This window comes from Salvelinus sp. IW2-2015, linkage group LG13, assembly GCF_002910315.2.
Source record: "Salvelinus sp. IW2-2015 linkage group LG13, ASM291031v2, whole genome shotgun sequence".
Classification (NCBI taxonomy): Eukaryota; Metazoa; Chordata; class Actinopteri; order Salmoniformes; family Salmonidae; genus Salvelinus; species Salvelinus sp. IW2-2015.
The window spans coordinates 846,555-857,456 of NC_036853.1; the positions used below are offsets into that span (position 1 = coordinate 846,555).

Genomic DNA, 10,902 nt, shown 5'->3' on the forward strand with positions numbered 1-10,902 from the left:
TAATGACATCAAACGCATGGAAACCATGAGTTTGATACCATTCCACTCCAACCATTATCACGAGCGTGTCCTCCCCAATTAAGCTGCCACCAACCTCTTGTGATGTCTATTGTGTTCTGTTATGAACAATGTTAAATTATATATCAATAATCAGTTGATAGAGAACAAATGTGTAACTACTTGCAACAATTGCACAAAACTACTGTTTAAGAATGATGTAATGTTTTATTACAGGGTTCTTTCTTAAGCGATTTACATACATGAAAGAATAGAAAATAGCAAAAGTTCAACAACAACTCCATATCCCCCATGATGATGGTTCTGGCACCGGGGTACAAAGCCCTGTATTTTTGCTAGCAACAATGCTTCAAGGGTAATGTTGCAAAATGCCCTGTTTCTTACAGTATGTGTACACAAAAATGACATGAAATACTGGGAGCAGTACAGTATGACGGCTAGTTATTGAGATAAGCTCTGGACATTTGATTTTCATGAATTGTCATTCCATGATGTTATCATAGAGTTTTGTTCATACTTACATGGGCTATTTAAGTGCTATAAATCCTATCACTTTGACAATGAAACCAAAAACAGTCCTCCTAAAACTATGCAAGCTGTAGTTTTAACATTTAAAAATGACAAACAACTGTGAAATCTTAGGAAAAATTGAAATAGGCCAAAACACGCGCCAAAACATTTTGATAAAAACGACTCCACCTTCCCCACAGACATTTAATTATTAGTGTAAAGTGTGCAGTTCCTTTATTCCTTCATATGAAAGCAATTTTAATCTGGCTGTTCATTTCCCTCTAAGGCTCTCCAGGTAGTATCAAGATCTGTGCTGCACCTGCTCTGAACTAGGTTGTGTTCATTAGGGGACGCAATAGAAAACCTTTCAAAACGCTTTGCAACGGAAAATAAAAATGAGCCTTTTGTATTGGACAGGTCCAGGTAGTGCCTCGACATTTTCTAACCCTGGTTTCTGTGTAAAAACAAGCCTGCCTTTCCTGTTTTCTTTTGAGTTGGTCAACGAATGCTGAAGACGCAACTTGGCACACTGAGGGCAACATTGCATCATTGTTCCAGCAACCATGAGTGTGTTGAATGTGGGAATGGGGGCTCTACTGGTTCTCGGCGGCTTGGTTCTTTCTCTCCTGCCAGTCTTTCTGCCGCAAGCTCAGTTCTGCCTCAGTGAAGGACGCTGGGCCCCAGTTAGTGATTTTCTGAGGCCCCTTCGAACCTGAGAAAACAAAATCAGAAAGTTCACTCACATCAGTGCGGACAAAGGAAAGTAAATGAGGAAAGGAAGCCACTTTAGATTATTGAGATGCACCCAGAGAGGGTGAACAAAAACACAACAGAGGGAAGAATGAAGAGAGAGTATTGATAAAAGGAGGAAAGCGTACAGTAATATAGTGTTGTGTTACCTGGTTGAACGAGGCGGACTAATCCCTCATGGTGGGCCACTTTATGTTTCCAGGTTCTGGTGTTATTTGCTGCATCCTCCAGTTTCTGCACTACCTCCTGTGACAAACAAAGAAAATACGATATCAGTTGTTTTTTTGATAGTGAAACAGGACAATCCATGGCTCATCTGTAGAACTCTACTGCCACCTACAATTGTCATCTGGTACTATTTGCTTCACAAGGCACCCACCGTTCTAGCACCCCCTACATGTATAAGTAGGTATTGTTCTAGCACCACAACTCAAGCATCCCTGTTCCAGCAGAACAAAATTAGTCCTACTCCTGAACTGAAAATAATTGAGAATCTTTGTTCAAAGTACATTTTAGTCCAGAAATAGGCCGTGAATCTTTATCCTGGAAACCGGCCCTAAAACATGTCTCACCTGGTACTGCTCCAGTGCCCCCTGCCTCTCTTTCTCTAGCTGCTCCAGCTGCAGCATGGCGGCCTGCAGGGCATTCTCCTTGGCCGTTCCCTCCTTCCGCAGCTCCTGCTTCTCCACCTCTGTCTCAGAGATGGCCCTCTGCTGGTGGAGGTGGATCTGTTCCAGCTCAGCCCGCTTGACAGCCTCCTCCTCTAGTAACCTGGAGAGACGTACAATTAAGTACAGGGAACAGCCTCCTCCTCTAGTAACCTGGAGAGACGTACATTAAGTACAGGGAACAGCCTCCTCCTCTAGTAACCTGGAGAGACGTACTTTAGGTACAGGGAACAGCCTCCTCTAATAACCTGGAGAGACGTACTTTAGGTACAGGGAACAGCCTCCTCTAGTAACCTGGAGAGACGTACATTAAGTACAGGGAACAGCCTCCTCCTCTAGTAACCTGGAGAGACGTACTTTAGGTACAGGGAACAGTCTCCTCCTCTAGTAACCTGGAGAGACGTACTTTAGGTACAGGGAACAGCCTCCTCCTCTAGTAACCTGGAGAGACGTACATTAAGTACAGGGAACAGCCTCCTCTAGTAACCTGGAGAGACGTACTTTAGGTACAGGGAACAGCCTCCTCCTCTAGTAACCTGGAGAGACGTACATTAAGTACAGGGAACAGCCTCTCTCTAGTAACCTGGAGAGACGTACTTTAGGTACAGGGAACAGCCTCCTCCTCTAGTAACCTGGAGAGACTTTTAGGTACAGGGAACAGCCTCTCCTCTAGTAACCTGGAGAGACGTACATTAAGTACAGGGAACAGCCTCCTCTAGTAACCTGGAGAGACGTACTTTAGGTACAGGGAACAGCCTCCTCCTCTAGTAACCTGGAGAGACGTACATTAAGTCAGGGAACAGCCTCCTCTAGTAACCTGGAGAGACGTACTTTAGGTACAGGGAACAGCCTCTCCTCTAGTAACCTGGAGAGAGTACTTTAGGTACAGGGAACAGTTAGTTCAGAATGTGTAATATACAACAAAAGGGATATGTTGATCAAAACAATTATATTGCATACATATCCATCCTGGGGGTATACACACAAACACAAACATACAAATTCCCATTGAGAACACATGTGAAAAGTGCTGAGCCCAGAGAAGCACAAATGTCAGCACAGAGGAAGGAAGGGTTTCTGGACGGGAGGGACGTTGCTATGTCTATGTAGGAAACATGTAGATGCCTTGGTGTGTCTGTGTGGCCCCTTGTGTCTCAGTGTATCCACAGAAATGGAATTGTGTGTGTGTGTGTGTGTGTGTGTGTGTCACCCTCTTCCACATTGACTCATCCACTTGGCAGACAATTACAGTGACTCTAGTCAGAGAGACAATCAAGTCCAGGGATCAAGAGTGTGCATGTGTGCCTATGTACAGTATATGCCGCTTATGTGTCTGTGTGTTGAGCACCGACCGGCCTGGAGCCTGCGGACCGTCTCTCGTCCTGCCTGGCACGTTTCTCGTCCTCCAGGGCGTCCTCCAGGCGGTGGTACATGTCCTCCAGCTCATGGACGCGCTGCAGGTACTGCTCCAGCTCACTGGACTTCTGAGCCACCTGCTCTCCATCTCCTGTCGCACCTGAAGACCAGCGACAAGACAATGTAGAAAAGACACCACAGTTCACCTGAAGACCAGCGACAAGACAATGTAGAAAGAGCACCACAGTTCCACATGAAGACCAGCGACAAGACAAGTGTAGAAAGAGCACGCAAGTTCACCTGAGACGCAGCGACAAGACAATGTAGAAAGAGCACCACAGTCCACATGAAGACCAGCGACAAGACAATGTAGAAAGAGAACTGCAGTCCACCTGAAGACCAGCGACAAGACAATGTAGAAAGTGCACTACAGTTCTGTAAAACTAAATCTATTGGCGCTCTTGGACCTGAGGAGTCAGTGGTTAGTAGATTATAGCACTGATAGAAGGGGTTGGTTGGTTAGCAACAAAACCAACGCGTGCACAACTATGGAGAAAAACAGACGGAGTTGGCTTAAGACTGTTGACAACAGGAAAAGTATATTTCGTCTCCAAATGTTTCTTGAAAACATACATTTGCACAATGAGCACTTGTTGTCTCTCAAATATGTTGTTACAGTTGGTTAGCTAGCTAGTGAATCCGTCAAAACAAGACATGGTATCAATAACGAGATACATTATGTGACCAAAAGTATGTGGACACCTGCTCGTCAAACATTTCATTTCAAAATCATTTGCTGCTATAACAGCCTCCACTCTTCTGGGAAGGCTTTCCACTAGATGTTAGAACATGGCTGCGGGGACATGCTTCCATTCAGCCACAGGTGCATTAGTGAGGTTGGGCACTGATGTTAGGCAATTAGGCCTAGCTTGCAGTCAGCTTTCCAATTCATCCCAAAGGTGTTCAATAGAGTTGAGGTCAGGGCTCTGTGCAGGCCAGTCAAGTTCTTCCACACCGATCTCAACAAACCATTTCTGTATGGACCTCACTTTGTGCATGGGGACATTGTCATGCTGAAACAGGAAAGGGCCTTCCCCAAATTGTTGACACAAAGTTGGAAGTAAAGAGTCGTCTAGAATGACATTGTATGCTGTAGCTTTAAGATTTCCCTCCACTGGATCTAAGGAGCCTAGCCCAAACCATGAAAAACATCCCCAGAACATTATTCCTCCTCCACCAAACTTTACAGTTGGCACTATGCATTGGGGCAGGTAGCGTTCTCCTGGCATCCACCAAACCCAGATTCGTCCGTCAGACTGCCAGATGGTGAAGAGTGATTGATCACTCCAGAGAACGCATTTCCACTGCTCCAGAGTCCAATGGCAGTGAGCTTTACAGCACTCCAGCCGACGCTTAGCATTGCGAATGGTGATTTTAGGTTTGTGTGCGGCTGCTCAGCCATGGAAACCCATTTCATGAAGCTCCCGACGAACAGTTATTGTGCTGACGTTGCTTTCCAGAGGATAGTTTGGAACTTGGTAGTGAGTGTTGCAACCGAGGACAGATGATTTTTACGCACTTTAACACTCAGCGGTCCTGTTCTGTGAGCTTGAGTGGCCTACCACTTCGAAGCTGAGCCGTTGTCGATCCTAGACGTTCCCACTTCACAATAAGAGCACTTACAGTTGTCCGGGGCAGTTCTAGCAGGGCAGAAATTTGMTTAACTAAATTGTTGTAAAGGTGGCATYCTATGACAGTGCCACGTTGAAAGTCACTGAGCTCTTCAGTAACGCCAYTCTTCTGCCAATGTTTGTCTATGGAGATTGCGAGGATGTGTGCTCAATTTTATACTCCTGTCAGCAACAGGTGTGGCTGAAATAGCCCGAATCCGCTAATTTGAAGGGGTGTCCACACACTTTTGTTTATATAGTGTGAAACGGGCTGAAACGAGCCACCTACGTTTCCACACATGGCAGCTTCTTGTCCTTGTTGCCAGCTATTTGACCATTCATTGATGCACGTTGTCAGCCAAGCAGTCTATTTAACTCACTTATTGAATCTAATATGGCTGAACTATCCCTTTAATATAACTAAATTTAACCCATTGCATCTTCTCTTTCATATATTTATTGGAGACCCATTGTCTCTTATAACCACTCATTTGATTTTATATCCTATGCCCACTAACTTCCTACCATTCAGTCCTACCCTTCAGGCTATGAAAATGAATTATGTGATGATTGGAAACACTTGCCATCGCTAATGCCAATCTGTAAACCTTCCGTTCTTTTTTTTTATACATATAACAAAGAAAAGAGGAAACAACCCTTCTGGATACTTCCTGAAACAGAGCAGACATTGGCCTGAGATAATGAAATACCGGTAATGTAACACCTTATTAAGCTGAGAGAAATAAATGTGAAACCTTATTGATGGCAGTCCTATGAACGGAAGATGACATTTATAAAGTGTGTCAGTAGGATGTGTGGAATAAATGTCAAAGGTTATGAGCTTAGGGGTATAGATGGGAGGATGAAAGAACTAGAATGTTGCAATCATTTTCATGGAGCCAAGAATTTACTGAATAAATGAAGAGAACCTGCTGAACAAGCTGAATCAGTGGTTAGGGACAACTTCTACCTACTCCTTGAAGTCTCACATGGTGCAGGACAACTTCTACCTACTCTTGAGTCTCACATGGTGCAGGACAACTTCTACCTACTCCTTGAAGTCTCACATGGTGCAGGACAACTTCTACCTACTCATTGAAGTCTCACATGGTGCAGGACAACTTCTATCTACTCTGTAATTCTGAAGTAGCCAGTGTAAGGTAAAATTTGCCAACTAAAAGTGTGAGGGGCAATTTTGTTAAAGTCAATTAAGTAGCCGGCCACATAAGGGGAAGTAGTCAGCGGTGAGTGTAGTTTAAAATACAAACATATTCTCCTTTGACCGCTAAATTGTGAGTAGCTAGGTAGGTACCATTTTCTCCCTCTCCAGGTCCATCCTGTAGCGATCCTGTTGTTCAGTCTGGGTCTGCAGGCGTTTCCTCTCCTCCTCCGCCGCGTTGGCCGCCGCCTCCTCTAGTTCCTGACCAATAGCAGAGGAGACAGTCGTTACATAATTGACGACAGATACACAATCTTCTCTCTGTCAAAGTTGATTGTGTTTCTGAATTTAAAAATCACTTCCTGAATTGAAAATTAAATCTATCCAGTGCAATGCATTAACTAAATTCTTAACCTAATGGATATGTGGCTTTGTAAACAAAACTATCTGAAAAGCTCCTAAAGAGGAATTGCAAGCGCAGCACTGGCATCTGACTTGGCGTCATCGCAGCACAAAAARAATACGTATTGTAAAGATTTCCCAATGTCATCTTGTGCTGACAAAGCATAGAAAGTAATATATCTTAGTGAGTTGTATCATCTTTTTCTTTGTAAATGAGCTATTTTTACTCAACTTTTTTTAGGGGCATTATTTAGTTGGTACATCCATTATTGGACTTGTAAATTAATTATATGTACACAGTGACTATTGAAAAAAATATATACTTAGATGCCTAATGAGCTTAGTTCAACTGTAATACCCCCATCAGAACCCAAAATCTAAGTTTGTTTTACTCCATTGTTTGTAAACAATGTAAATGTAAATCAACATTGTGTGCAGACTCAAAACATGGTTAAAACCATCATTTTGATCTCACAGATGGTCAGTCCCTGCATCCATAGCTCTGTCTATGAATTTGAGAGTGGTTACATTTCTAGAGCCCCATAGCTCAGGTGTTTGCCAACACAGTGGCAGGGTCATTTTGTTATTGTTTGAACTGCAGATTTCCCCTTGGTTGTTAAATAAGATACATGTATGTTTGAGGAATTTTAATTATGAGATTTCTGTTGTTTAAATTTGGCGCACTGCACTTTCACTGGCTGTTGTCATATCATCCCGTTAACGGGATTGCAGCCATAAGAAGTTTTAATAGGTGATTCATCTAACATTTGACTCTTTCCATGCAGCTGTGACTTGTCATTTGACCTTTCTCGTTCGTTACTCACTCACCATGGCAGGTTAGTGTGAAGTGACCAGCCAATCACAGTGGCTATTSTGTACACGTGAATCCAAGGTCAAAAAGGTTTAAATGGGGTTGTACCCTCAATCTCCAGTCCTGTGTGTATCAGAGAGTACGAGAGACGGGGACTTGTTGCACCTCAATGGGAGAATGTCTGAACATTCATTGTACCTCTACTCCTCGATGCATAATGAATGAACAACAAAAGAGAGATTGTTTCCTCKGGAAATCCAATGAATGTCCACGGCTACACTATATGTGTTACATTGGACAATAAAGTTGTATTGTTGTATTGCAAGTCTCGTGTGAGTTTGTCCAAATGAATTGTCAAGGGTCTCATCTATAAGAGCTCAGCTACAATGGGTATTGAGGACAAGCACTGGTATTGGAATGTACAGCACAATCTCTCTACCAATCTCTACATTGTGAACAAAACATTTTTTTTGTTAGAACTATAAGAGTGAAATGCAATGACCACATAAGACAACATTTATGAATGTTATTTCACTCATAACTGCCTTGTTAGTATAATCAGCTCAATAGGAGAATATTGTCACTATGTATTCCATGTTTGTTTGCTGATGAGTGAAACGAGGAAACATTTAATTTAAGTGACATTTCATCCGTAATTAGAGACTCAACTGAGCAGCAATAATTTGATTTAAACTGTCAAACTGCATCAGAAGGCCAGAAGATTAAAGAATAAATCAGGATTAAGAGGTACTGTACAATTTAATCACGATTAAGAGAGGTACTGTAGCTGGAAAAACGAGTTAAATAGAAGTGACAGCGCAAGACAGGTAAGTTGAGCTGCGGACAGGGTAAGTTGAGCTGCGGGACAGGATAAGTTGAGCTGCGGGACAGGGGTGAGCTGAGCTGAGGGACGGGGGTGAGCTGAGCTGAGGACAGGGGTGAGCTGAGCTGAGGGACAGGGGTGAGCTGGAGCTGAGGGACAGGGGTGAGCTGAGCTGAGGGACAGGGGTGAGCTGAGCTGAGGGACAGGGGTGAGCTAGCTGAGGACAGGGGTGAGCTGAGCTGAGGGACAGGGGTGAGCTGAACTGAGGGACAGGTAAGTTACCACTTCCTTTTAAAACCATGTCTAGCTTTATTTCCCAAACACAATTCTACCTAATCACAACTGCTTTCTTGTCTTTTAATCATTTTAAGCATCTTTTAACACAGGCTTAACACCTAACAAACACGTTTACTTTTTAGTCGCTGGGATATGAGGTAACAGGGTTTTGCATAACGCCTGGGAAACAAACACTTCAATTTGCTCAACTTGACATTGACTCAACTTACCCCATGGCCATTGGCTGAAATTACCCAAGGGAAACATTTGTACTATTTTAGCCCACACAGCTAATGGATGCACTTTCATGCTAGGTTTATGACCTCATATTTAAGCTAGAGACCCGACTGATGTAAAGCATCTTCAGAAAGTATTCACACTCCTTGACTTCTTGCACATTTTTGTTTGTTACAGCCTGAATTTTAAATTGATTAAATTGTGTGTTTTTTTTGTCACTGGCCAACACACAATAATAGCCCATTATGTCAAAGTGGAATTTGGTTTTCGAAATTTTAACAATTCATAAAAACGTAAAGCTGAAATGTCAAGGCAAAATCCTAGAGGTAAACTTGGTTAAGTCTGCTTTGCACAGACACTGGGCGATGAATTCCTTTTCAGCAGGACAATAACATCCGCATCGAGCTAAAAGTCTAGAGCTGCCGCTTTCAAGGAGCGGGAGACTAATCCTTATTAGTCGCTTGTAATAAAAGATGCTTATAATAAACTCTGCTATGCCTTCAGACAAACATCAAACAAGCAAAGCGTCAATACAGGATTAAGATTGAATCCTACTACACCGGCTCTGACGCTCGTCGGATGTGGCAGGGCTTAAAATGATTACGGACCACAAAGGGAACCCCAGATGCGAGCTGCCCAGTGACGCGAGCCTACCAGACAAGCTAAATGCCTTTTATGCTCGCTTCGAGGCAAGCAACACTGAAGCATGCACGAGATCACCAGCTGTTCTGGATGACTGTGTGATAACGCTCTCGGTAGCCGATGTGAACAAAACCTTTAAACAGGTCAACATTCACAAAGCCGCTGGGCCAGACGGACTACCATGACGAGTTCTCAAGCATGCCGCGGACCACTGTCAAGTGTCTTCACTGACATTTTCAAACTCTCCCTGACCGAGTCTGTAATACCTACATGTTTCAAGCGGACCACTATAGTCCCTGTGCCCAAGGAAGCAAAGGTAACCTGCCTAAATGATTACCGCCCTGTGGAACTCCCGTCGGTAGCCATGAAGTGCTTTGAAAGGCTGGTCAAGGCTCACATTAACAGCATCCTCCCGGACCCCTTGACCCACTCCAATTCGCCACCGCCCCAACAGATCCACAGATGATGCAATCTCAATCGCACTCCACACCGCCCTTTCTCACCTGGACAAAAGGAACACTATGTGAGAATGCTGTTCATCGACTACAGCTCAGCGTTCAACAGCATAATGCCCACGAAGCTCATCACTAAGCTAAGGACTCTGGACTAAACACCTCCCTCTGCAACTGAATCCTGGACTTTCGACGGGCCGCTCCCAGGTAGTAAGAGTAGGCAACAACACTTAGTCCCCTCCTGTATTCCCTGTTCACCACGACTGCGTGGCCAAACACAATTCCAACACCATCATTAAGTTTGCTGACGACACAACATGTGGTGGCCTGATCACTGACAACGATGACACGGCCTATAGGGAGGAGGTCAGAGAACTGGCAGTGTGGTGCCAGGACAACAACCTCTTCCTCAATGTGAGCAAGACAAAGGAGCTGATCATGGACTACAGGAAAAGGTGGCCGAACAGGCCCCATTAACATCGACAGGGCTGTAGTGGAGCGGGTCGAGTTTCAAGTTCCTTGGTGTCCACATCACCAATGAACTATCATGGTCCAACATACCAAGACAGTCGTGAAGAAGGACACAAAACATTTCCCCCCTCAGGAGACTGAATAGATTTTGGCATGGGCCCACAGATTCGCAAAAGGTTCTACAGCTGCACCATCGAGAGCATTCTGACCGGTTGCATCACCACCTGGTAGGGCAACTGCTCGGCATCTGACCGTAAGGCGCTACAGAGGGTGGTGCGAACGCCCAGTACATCACTGGGGCCAAGCTTCCTGCCATCCAAACAAATTTTTCAACCACTCCACAAATTTCTTGCCAACAAACTATAGTTTTTGGCAAGTCTGTTAGGACAAGTCATTTTTCCAACAATTGTTTACAGACAGATTATTCACTGTATCACAATTCCAGTGGGTCAGAAGTTTACATACACTAAGTTGACTGTGCCTTTAAACAGCTTGAAAATTCTAGAAATTATGTCATAGCTTTAGAAGCTTTGATAAATGATGTCAATTCGCCTGAGTCAATTGGAGGTGTACCTGTGGATGGATTTCAAGGCCTACCCTTCAAACTCAGTGCCTCTGCTTGACATCAAGTCTTGTTCATCCTTGGAGCCATTTCCA

General features: G+C 44.0%; 1 pseudogene; it reads right to left on the minus strand.

Moving 5' to 3' along the window:
• Window positions 1-205: 205 nt before the first annotated feature.
• The window catches only part of LOC111971959 (switch-associated protein 70-like), a 33,480-nt pseudogene continuing 22,783 nt past the window's right edge, over window positions 206-10,902 (minus strand).